The sequence below is a fragment of the Microtus ochrogaster genome, chromosome 10, assembly GCF_000317375.1.
Source record: "Microtus ochrogaster isolate Prairie Vole_2 chromosome 10, MicOch1.0, whole genome shotgun sequence".
Taxonomy (NCBI): domain Eukaryota; kingdom Metazoa; phylum Chordata; class Mammalia; order Rodentia; family Cricetidae; genus Microtus; species Microtus ochrogaster.
This window is the reverse complement of record NC_022016.1, coordinates 28,828,779-28,840,654: the sequence shown is the minus strand read 5'-3', so window position 1 is coordinate 28,840,654 and position 11,876 is coordinate 28,828,779. Positions and strand designations below refer to the sequence as shown.

General features: G+C 39.5%; 1 pseudogene; it reads left to right on the top strand.

Moving 5' to 3' along the window:
- The first annotated feature begins 4,147 nt into the window (after nt 1–4,147).
- LOC102000053 lies at nt 4,148–5,080 on the top strand (annotated as a pseudogene).
- Nucleotides 5,081–11,876: the final 6,796 nt, after the last annotated feature.

Below are 11,876 nucleotides of genomic sequence, written 5' to 3'. Positions count from 1 at the left end.
TTATTTTGGGTAAAGCTAGCCGGGTGGCAGGAAGCAGCCCGTAGCTCCTACTACAGAAACTAAGTAACAGGGTTGCAAGACTAGGTAGAGGAATTAAATCACTCAGTAATATCAATTACTTGTTTTTATTTTGTTCTTTTATTGAAAACAGATTCTATTCTCATACAATATACCCCTTTCACAATTTCTTCTCCCTCTCTATTCCTTTCAGTTCAATCTCTACTCCCCACATCCTAATCCACTCCCTTTCTGTCTCTCAGTAGAACAGAACAGGTCTCTAAGAGATAACAACCAAACATAACAAAATAAAACATAAAAATATAAAACAAAAGCATTATATCACAGTGGAACAATGCAAATTAACAAAAGGAAAAGAGCCTAAAAAGCTCCTAAATCTATGAGAGGAACATAGGAGAGTTTTACAATATCAAGAAAGAGTTAACTATTGGATAATGAGCATAAAAGAAAAAATACTATACCAATAAAATATATTTTCAGTAAAATCATAGGAGAAAATTCTCCACATTTCAAAAAAAAAAAGATGTCCATCCAGGTATAAGAGTCCTACAGAACACCAAAAAGACATAACCAGAAAAGAAACTCCACACAACTTATTGTTCTTAAAACATTAAAAACACAGTAGAAAGAAAAGACATTGAGACCTTAAAGAGACAAAGCAAAAATCATTTATAAAGGCAGACCCATAATAACAATATTGTTATTTGGGCAAAAGTTTAAAGTCAGGAGGGTCTGAAAAGATTTATTACAAGTTCTGAAAGATCACAATTGTCAATCAAGACTATTATACCTAGCAAAACTATATATGAAATGAGGGGGGAAATAACTTTCTACAGTACACACAGATTAGATGAATTAATGCCAAGTCAGTTCTATAGAAGTCAGGCTACTAGAAGCAATATTTCAGCTTAAAAAGAAGGACAAACCATCAAAGGATCACAGGTAATAAATGAACAATACTAGAATAGTTGATCAATAGAAATCTAAGAAAATATCATAAAATCAATAAAATGGTAGGAAATAACACACATAACAATGACCCTGAATTTTAATGGTCTCAACCCCCATAAAAAAAGAAACACTACCTAGAAGATTAGATCAAAACATAGGATCCATCTTTATCCTGTTCCCAAGGAACATACCTCACCATCAACAATGGATAGCTCCCTTAAACAGGGGAGCAGGGTATTGAACAAGTTATTCTAAACAAAGGAGTTAGTAGGAAACAAGCAGGTATAGCTGTTCTACCATCTGATAAAAAGACTTCAAACCAACACTAGCTAAAACAAAGAAGGAAGGTCATTTCCTGGTCATCAAAAGTATAACACACCAAGAAATATTAGAAGTCTAAATATTATGTGCCAAACACAGATGCACCAAATTTTATTTCAGAAATACTATTAGATATAAAAGCACAGATTACCCACAACACAGTGACAGAAAGTAACTCAAATATCCCACTCTCACTGATAGACAGGTCGTGTCTACAAAACGAAGCAAAATACCAGAAAATTGAACAAAGCAACATCTAAAATATCCCTTAGGTTTTTAGATACTATTTTGGAATTTGAAAGAGATCTCTACAGTCTTGCCCATAAATGCAAACAATTCCATTCTTCCATTTCAATCTGTATCCCTTTTATTTCTTTTCATTGTTACATTATTCTGTCTTGGCTGCCTGGTGTGAGGAACAGGAAAGCAGATATGTCTGACTTGTTCTCATGGGAGCATTCAGCCTGCCATCCATAACTCACATAGCACCCTTAGGTTTCATAAGCATGTTCCTTATAAGACTATGAAAGTTCATTCTATTCCTCATTTGCTTGAAGATTTTTAAGGTTATAAATCAATGTTGAATTTTTTTACACATATTGATGATTCATTTTCTTCTTTATTCCATTGATATGGTAAAGGCATTGATTGTCAGACATGGAGCAAGATTAGCAAACCCCATTTGATATGATAAATCCATTTCAGAAAAGGAAATGATAAAATTCACTTTACTGAGGTTCCATAGGGAATAGAAATATGACAAATAAGTAATGTTTCTAGTCCTAATAAAAAAAAAAGTAGATGGATTAGGGTTGTTCTCATTACATCCATATTTACTACACAAATTCTTTTAATTTTGTCAAACATTTTTCACAATATAAAAGATGGTACACTCTAATTGCAAAGCCAAACAGCAAAGAAGATTCATTATTTAAGCAAAAATTATTCCTTGGTATGAACATAGTATAAATTTAGAACTTATGCACATTTTAAGGGTTTAGAAAAAGACAACAGTACACACATATCTAACCAGCATCTTTTCAGGAAAATGTAATATAAGGACACATTCTATTTTTATTGTCACAGTACTTTATTTGACTCTATGAATTTACAAAGTTTTAATCCTAGCAAAACCTTCTTTATCCTCCATTTTCTTTCTTTCATGGCATATCCACTCTGAATTTTAACAGATCTAAGGCAATTTCACTATCATGTACTACTACAGTACTTCTAAAACTTGACAGTCTTCCTCTGAGGTACATATGTGAATTGCATATGTAATGTTCAATATCTTTATACAACCATCCCAACCCAAAAATTATCATAATTCACTGATCGTGTATATATTTAAAAAAAAAAACTCAGCTCCAGTCATGGAAAATTCACAGTGGGTCTCCCAAGCCTCCAAGGCTTTGACTGAATATTTCACATACTCTTTAGAAAGGGCAGCACAAGTGTGAACTGCTTCCTCCTTCATTGTCAATATGTGACGGCCAAATATGCACCAGCAATCGACAGGCGACACTCCCACTTGCTGCTCGGAAGGTTGAAAAGCAGCTGTCGCCCCAATACTAGTGTTCAGATCAGGAGAGCAATCAGCCCAGGCAAGCACAGATTCCATTATGCTTTACCCCTAATCCTGCCATTCCACTGAGAAGGGCTGTGAGAGGCGGATCCAGCAAGGGGCCCAGCTGCAAGTTTTTCCTTAGTTTGCTGAGACTTGCCATCAGTAGCAATCCACCATGAAGTCTCTTGGGAAGCACTGGTCCACAGCTTTCATCTACATACATTAAATCAAGCAGTTTTGGGTTTTTTTAAATCACTTTAAATCTTTTCTCCTTCCTTTCCCTACCCTGTTATCCCTAATGTTGCTTATTTATATTTTTTTTAAAAACTGTGCATACAGTCTTTACAGATTTTAACATCCATCTGAGTTAAAAATCATTCAATACTTTATTCACATTTAGGGATAGATAGCAGCTTTGCCAATTAATGTGTTCATTCCACATTGTATTTAGCTAATGCCTTCCTTTACTTAAGCCTAACAGCTCACTGGATTGCCAAATGATTGCATCAGCTTGACTGTGATGCTTTGTTCGCTTTTTAAAAATAAATCTTTAGGCTCCAGCAGTACCCTGCTTTAAAGTGCTTTGTCATTTCCTAGTGGCTACATGGCCAAAGGAGTAGCGTGGGCTCAAGTTAATCTCTTTGACTCTTCAGAGCTCTGCATACCATACCCATCTCCATTACCTCAGGAATTATTATTGGATTTAACCTCCTGCTCATTGAATTAATGTCAGCTATCATTCTTGGTGTACATTTGTTAAATTCAATCTTTCCTATAGGGGAATGCCAGGCAGAGCAACGATAAGTGCATTAAAAAGGCAGAGAGGGAAGACGGCAGAAATCGGGACTTGGAGTCACTCTGGAGATAAAGGAACTAAGTTCATGTTGCCGCTTCGTTTCTTTCAAGAAGGCTACAATCGTAGCAGGATGTGGAAGCCTTTATAGTCAGCCTTACAGAGTGTAAGGAACACTAAGTCCAGACTTTTCCTAAAGGGAAAAGGTGGTTGGGTTTTCTTAGGTTTTGTTTGTTTTGGTTTTGTTTGGTTTGGGGTTTTGTCAGTGTTAGTCAAGTAGCACGGAAGGACCATATAGAAAATTCTAAAACTTCTGGTCTTCCGTTAATCCTCAAAAAAAAATTCTTTTCAAGAGTATGAAATGAATGCTTGCCTCCAGCAACGTGCAACATCTTGGACAGCTGGGTCAGAAATGAGGCAATCAGGCTCTCTGCTCCTCCCTGTTCTAGAGACAGCCGCTTCTTTTCGTGCAGTGCCAGCCTCGTTCCAGAGACACTATGGTGAAGGTCGGAGTGAACGAATTTGGCCGTATTGGACGCCTGGTTACCAGGGCTGCCTTCAATTCTGGCAAAGTGGAGGTTGTTACCATCAATGACCCTTTCATCGACCTCAACTACATGGTCTACATGTTCCAGTATGACTCCACCCATGGCAAGTTCAAAGGCGCAGTTAAGGTTGAGAATGGGAAGCTTGTCATCAATGGGAAGGCCATCACCATCTTCCAGGAGCGAGATCCTGCCAACATCAAATGGGGGGATGCCGGCGCCGAGTATGTTGTGGAGTCTACCGGTGTCTTCACCACCATGGAGAAGGCTGGGGCCCACTTGAAGGGTGGGGCCAAGAGGGTCATCATCTCTGCCCCTTCTGTCGATGCCCCCATGTTTGTGATGGGTGTAAACCATGATAAGTATGACAATTCCCTCAAGATTGTCAGCAACGCTTCCTGCACCACCAACTGCTTAGCCCCCTTGGCCAAGGTCATCCATGACAACTTTGGCATCGTGGAAGGACTCATGACAACAGTCCATGCCATCACGGCCACCCAGAAGACTGTGGATGGCCCCTCTGGGAAGCTGTGGCGAGATGGCCGTGGTGCTGCCCAGAACATCATCCCTGTGTCCACTGGCGCTGCCAAGGCTGTGGGCAAAGTCATCCCAGAGCTGAACGGGAAGCTCACGGGCATGGCCTTCTGCGTTCCTACCCCCAATGTGTCCATCGTGGATCTGACATGCCGCCTGGAGAAAGCTGCCAAGTATGATGACATCAAGAAGGTGGTGAAGCAGGCATCCGAGGGCCCACTAAAGGGCATCCTGGGCTACACTGAGGACCAGGTCGTCTCCTCTGACTTTAACAGTGACTCCCACTCTTCCACCTTCGATGCTGGGCTGGCATTGCTCTCAATGACAACTTTGTAAAGCTCATTTCCTGGTAAGACAATGAATTCGGCTACAGCAACAGAGTGGTGGACCTCATGGCCTCCAAGGAGTAAGAAGCCCGCCCTGGACCACCCATCCCAGCAAGGACACAGCAAGAGAGAGGTCCTCGGCTGCTGAGCAGTCCCTGTCCTAACTAACCCTTGACACTGAGCATCTCCCTTACAGTTTCCATCCCAGACCCCCAGAATAGCAGGAGGGGGCTTAGGGAGCCCTACTCTCTTGAATACCATCAATAAAGTTCATTGCACCCCTCAAAAAAAAAGAAGAAGAAATGAGGCAATCAAATCATGCTTAGCCACGTGGCTCACAATATGGAGCCACCCTAATCGACAAATGTCCGTGAATGGGTTAGAGTGTGCTTGGATTGTGATTTCCTGGGAAATCTCTGTGCCTCATTCAGGGCTACACTTAAAATGAGTATACAAACAAACACCCAGAACACATGGCAAAGCATTCCATGGAAGAGCCGGAAGTGGCAGAGAAAGTCCGTAGTCAAAGACTTGACTGGCACACACATGGCCCTGGGTTCTCATTCTTGTGCTGCAAAAGCAATAAATAGACTAGCAAGTTTTACTATTGAAAACCAATTTTTTTTCTTAAAATATATTCTAATTAATGTTTCCCCTCCCCTGACTCCCTCCCAGATGTTCCCAGCTCCCTACCTATCCAAATTCATACTCCTTCTTCCTTGCTCTCATCAGAAAACAAGCAGACATCTAAAAATATATATGTATTTTTTTTAATTCAGTGTATTTCTTTTGCTATTGGGGTACTCTACACAAACTGATGGTAAGACCCCATTGCTAAACACTTACATAACTCATTGAACATGGAGAATATCTTTCACCTACCTAGAGCCTTCACCCTACTGACTAGTGTTCATGAAGCTGGAAGGCACTCTGCACACTACCAGAGGGGAAAGGCAAACACCAATCCAGCTACAAGATTTACAATAGTGACCTGCTTGCAGGATACACTGTTGCAGTCACAGTACAAACATTGTGGCAGCAGTCAAGAACTATCCGATTAGATTTAAGACCCACTCCATGAGGTGGAACCCATGCCCAACACTTTCAGGTAGCCAAGAGCCTGAGACTACATGACAAGGACCTCGGGGAAAAGCATATCCTACTGCATACTACTGTTCTGCTAAAGTACATAGCAATAAAATGATTCCCAATAGCATTCTGTTATGCTCATCATCACTGCCTTGCTCAGCCATCATGAGAGAAGCTTCCTCATGCCGTAGATGGAAACAAATACAGAGATGTGCAGAGTAAGAGACTTGGAAACACTCAGTCCTAAGTAGGATGTCTCGATCAATTCCCTCTCCTCAGGACGCAGTGCCCTCTGCAGAAGAGGAGGAAGAAAGATTGCAAGAGTCAGAAGTGATAGATAACACAAAGGAAACCAAGTCTTCTCAACACAGAAGAACTGGTGCACATATGACCTCTTAGATTACTTTTTTAATTACGAGTACAGATGAATAACAATGAACAAACCCCTTACAGTTAAACATGAGACTCAAGAACCATTCTATTGAAAATCAATTCAAAAAGCCAAATTAAATTTAATGGGAAAAAAATCTGAACTAAAAGACCTGTCAAGATTATCCCACTCAGTCTATCAACTCTTCCAAAAATTGAGAGCATGTTAATAATAGAAACTTCCAGAAAAATCCATAAACCCAAATACAAGATAAAATTCAAATTGCCAAACATCCAGAAACATGTTGTTGCATGTCTAGTGAAAAAAAATCTAGAATCAAAGCACATATACAATAAGGCTAAGTGGAATTTAAGGTAGACTGCTTTTCAGTGCATTTCCCTTGAAGCTTAGTTTTCTACAGAATTAGTTCCTCAGGGCAAAACAATGCTTAGCTTCAGGAAGAGAGAGTTTGGCATCCTAACGTGATATTTCTTTAACATTTCTTCCAGTATTCCTGAATACAGCAAAACAGCCTTGGAGAACAAGAACCCTGAGAAAATGTCTCTATCACACAGAGATGCAAAACTACACTGTCCACCTACAAATAAAAATCAGGACCAGAGCAGGAAAGAGTAAGAGAATGAAAGACACAGAGGGGAAAGCAGGAAACCCTAAGATGCCTGAGGCTTTCCCAGTTCAGGTGAACAACACTCATGCTAGAGTCTCCTGAAAAATCAATGGCCACCAAAGCCACCTCGAGCCAGTAACCTCCAGGTTATTTGTTTCATGATTGCAGAATGAATTTCATGGACAGCAGGAGGGTGTATTTTTAGAAAGTTTATTATAGGGTAGGAGCTTATGAAATTAAAAGCAAACAGAACTTCTATCTAGCAAGAGCAGGGGGGATATTGACCTGCTAGTGTAGTGGCTTTTTATAGGATGTATGGCAGAAACAGGGTTGAGGCATCGGGAGGGGAGCCTAGGCTAGTTAGCAACCACGAGATATCTGTGCACCTCTCCATACAGTATGCAAGTCTTGGTCTCACCCTTATTGACTGCTTCCAGGACCCTGTGCTAGATTTAAAACACACACACACACACACACACACACACACACACACACACACACACACACACACACACCAGTGCCCCAGACATGTATATTCTTGGCCTTGCACCGGGACAGAAGCAAAGAGACTTCTATCTTCTGGGCAAGAACAAGAATAGGGGTGCTTGTCCTTAAACTGTCTAACAGGTCTTTAAATCTCCTACTCCTGTAATTGAGAAGAGTCAGTGGATAGACCTAGGGCGGGACAAGAAAATCTCATTCTGTTCATACCACAATGATTTTTTTTTTTTTTTGTTAAAGCAAGGTGACTGGAAAAGTTTTAAACATCAGCAGTGTTTAAAAACATTGCAAATGTTTTCAATAGTAGCTGCTGTCACTGTTGCTGTTTCTCTTGTCCTCTCTAGAAATCCGTGGCTGTAAGGATGAGTAGTCTAAGGGGCTGAAGAGTTGGCTCGGAGCCATCACAGGTGGACCTGCTGTTCTTCTGGAGGGTGTGGATTTGGTTCCCAGCACCTCTATGGCAGCTCACAACTATCTCTGACTCCAGTTCCAGGGCATCTGACTCCCTCTTTGGGAATTCAAGAGTACTACACAGGTGTGGTACGTGTTCATCCATACAGGGAATATTCATACACATAAAATTATTTTAAAAAAATCTTTTTAAAAAGAATGAGAGAGAATGAGTATTCTGCAATACTTATTGCATGAGGGAGAAACTACTTAATAACAGGAAAATTGGAGTCAGAAAACAAAAGTTTTCATATCAAATTGTTTATCTCTGGTAATGTGGTGGTTTGAAAGAAAATGGCCCCCATAGGGATTGGCACTATAAGGAGGTGTGGCTTTGTTGGAGTAGGTATGGCCTTGTTGGAGGAAGTGTGTCACTGTGGGGGGTGGGCTTTGAGGTCTCCTATGCTCAAGTATGCCCAGTATCATAGTTCACTTCCTGATTCCTGCCGATAAAGATGAAAAACTCTCTGTTTCTTCTCCAGTAACATGTCTACCTGCATACCACCATGTCCCACCATGGATAGCAGACTAAACCTCTGAACTTTAGTTGGCACCTCAATTAAATGTTTCCTTTATAAGAGTTGCTGTGTTCTGGTAGTGGTGATGCACACCTTTAATCCCAGCACTAGGGAGGCAGAGGCAGGTATATCTCTGTGAGTTCAAGGCCAGCCTAGTCTAAGTGTGAGTTTAAGGACACCTACGGATGTTATAGCTATTATACAGAGAAACCCAGTCTCAAAAAACAAAAAAGAAAAAAAAGTCACTGTAGCCATGCAGTCATGGTGTTTCTTAACAGCAACTGAAACCTAAGATAAGTAACAATACCCATGTTTAACAAAGAGGTACAGGCATTTTTCATTTGTAAAATAGCAAAGGGTACTGCAGGCAAGCCAGTAACTTTGTGGTAACTCAATGACAAAAGGAAACACTAATGCATCTCCTTGCTAACTAATACCAAGAGTCTTAAAATGTGTAACACTTCAACCCAGCAATATTCTATCCTAACAATTTAAGGTAGAAAAATGGAAAATTTTTTATTTAAAAAGTCATTCATCACACTACTTAACATAAACAAATAAATGCATGTTGTAATATGTTCTGTAGTCATGAAATATTTATGCAGATAGTAACATACAAAATAAGTATAATATAGCACCAGATGTAAAACAGGACACTAAACTTTATACAAAGAAGGAGTTCAACAATACTTTTGAAGTTACATACTTAGCAAAGGCCAGAAAAAAAGCAAGACTTACTATTTAGTTTATCTTTAATGCATATAATTTTCCTTATTTGTTTATATTTTTATTTTTAACTTTAATAAATATAAATTATATATTAAAAACAAAGCACTAAGGAAGAAAGGAGAATAAAAAGCTTAAGAAAGATCAGGAGTAATGGTAGCTGTCAGATGAGCCACACCAATGCTACTTTCCCACCTGACTGAAAACAATATATATCCACATAGCTAATACCCAACATTTGACAGCAAGCATCTACCTCTAAGCATGAAATCCATCTTGGTACCACTAAAATAAAAATGTTTCATATGGGCTAAAACACACTGAATTGAAGAAATAAAGAAGTAAGATTGAGTAAGTGGTGATGGGAACCATAAACCGCCTAAACTCACATGAATACTGAATGTGGAATGCATTCTGCGTCTTATGGATTGGGTTCAACACAAAGAGCAGAATAAAACTTTAAAATTTTATTTAATTATTTTATTTTATGTGTATGAGTGTTTTGCCTGCATTTATGCATGAGCACCATGTACATGCCTGGTGCCTGAGAAGATCAGAAGAAGGTAGATTCATGGTGTGGGATGTCCTTCTGTATATGTGTTGCTTTTATTGGTCAATGAATGAATCTGCTTTGGCCTATGGCAGGGCTGAATATAGCCAGATATAGCCAGGTTAGAAGAAAAAGAGAGAGAGAGAGACAGACAGAGAGAGAGAGAGAGAGAGAGAGAGAGAGAGAGAGAGAGAGAGAGAGAGAATAGGCAGAGTCAATGAGAAGCCTTGTAGCTGCCACAGGAAACAGACAACAGACTCTGGATGGAACCTTACCAGTAGGCCACAACCACATATCAATACACAGATTAATAGAAATGAGTTAATTTAAGATATAAGAGCTAGTCAACAAGAAGCATGAGCTAATAAGCCCCACAGTGATGTGATTAATATTGTTTCTGTGTGGTCATTTCAATCTGGGTGGCAGAGAACAAATGAACGTCCTCAGCCAACAGATTCCCTAAAACTGTAGCTACAAAGGATTGTAAGTCACTAATTGGGTGCTGGGGGAGGGGACATCAGCATGGATCCTCTGCAAAAGAATTGGGTGCTCTTAACCACTGAGACATCTCTCCAATTTCCACTTTTAAAATTTATTATTATTATACTTATTATTTTATTTTTATTATTTGTGGGGTGTGTGTGTGTGTATGATGTGTATGTATATGTACATACACATATGTAGTACACATATGCTCCACTATGTACGTGTAAGTGTGGACAAGTTTCAGGAATCAGTTTTCTCCTTCCACTGTAGATACCAGGGATTGAATTTAAGACACCAGATTTTTGTAGTTAGTGGTTTTACTTACTGAGCCATCTCACTCACCCATGTTATCCTCTTTTAACAGATGAAAAAGAGTGAATAAGATAGATTGAAAAATAAATCCCAAAGTTAAAATGAATCTAAACAATTAGAGAAATCTTTTCATTTTGTATGCCTCCAGAATCTGAAGGTTTTTCTGAGGTAGCCCAGCATTCAGGTTTTGTTTAATGGCGTGCTGTTAGACAAGCTTTCAGAGAGAAATCTCAGCACAGAAAGATTTGTTAATATATTTTTATTTTAATACAGTGTTTTTATTAATTCTTTGAGAATTTCATACATGTAAATGAGATATCTTCTAAGCTTTTAGCTTGCTCTGGAAGACAGAGTATGTAAAGAAGAAGCCAAGGAAAAGGTGATGGCTGAAGAAATTAAGGTCATTAAAATAAAGCCAAGTATCTCATATCGAGACAATAAGAAAAATGCTTCGAGTGTATCTTAGGATTGGACATGCCCCATCCATCTCAGGCTCAAAGACATCAGCTGTGAAGACAAGTGGAAGACTTCCGTTTGAGGAGAAATGTTCAGGGTTTCTGCTCACACAGGCCACCTAAAAAAATGTTTTCTCTAATCCAATCATCAAGCACATGGAGGCCCTTGAAAGCCATAGTCTGGGGTGGAGTGACTGTGTTTTCCATCTCAAGGAAGATGTAGATCTTTAGGGGTCAAGGGAAGCTTTAAGGGATATTTCAAGACAAGTTGACAAAAGGTAATTTTCTAGTAAACAATCTTGCTTGTTCACTTGGTCAGCCTGAGGAGCACCCAGGGTATTATTTAAACATACTTCTGGGTGTATCAATAACAATAATATAAAAAATAAAAAAATATTTTTTAAGTTAAGTTAGTAGGGCTGGGGAGATAGCTCTGTTGATGGAGTGTTTGAAGGCTAAAATTCAGTCTCTAGAACCCACAGAACAAAAAAAGGAAAAGCCCAGTGTGATGGTGCATGCTCATGATCCCCTTGCTGGGGAAGTAGAGGCAGGTGGATCCCAGCCAGTCTAACCCACTTGCCAATTTCCAGGCCACTAAGAGACCTTATTTCACCACAACAAAAGACAAAATAACTACACAAGTAGGCAGCAACTAAGGAATGTTGCCTGAAGACACAATGCTGACGCATGCCTTAGCTACAAAATACAAACTGCTTCTTTTCCTTGATTCCATATC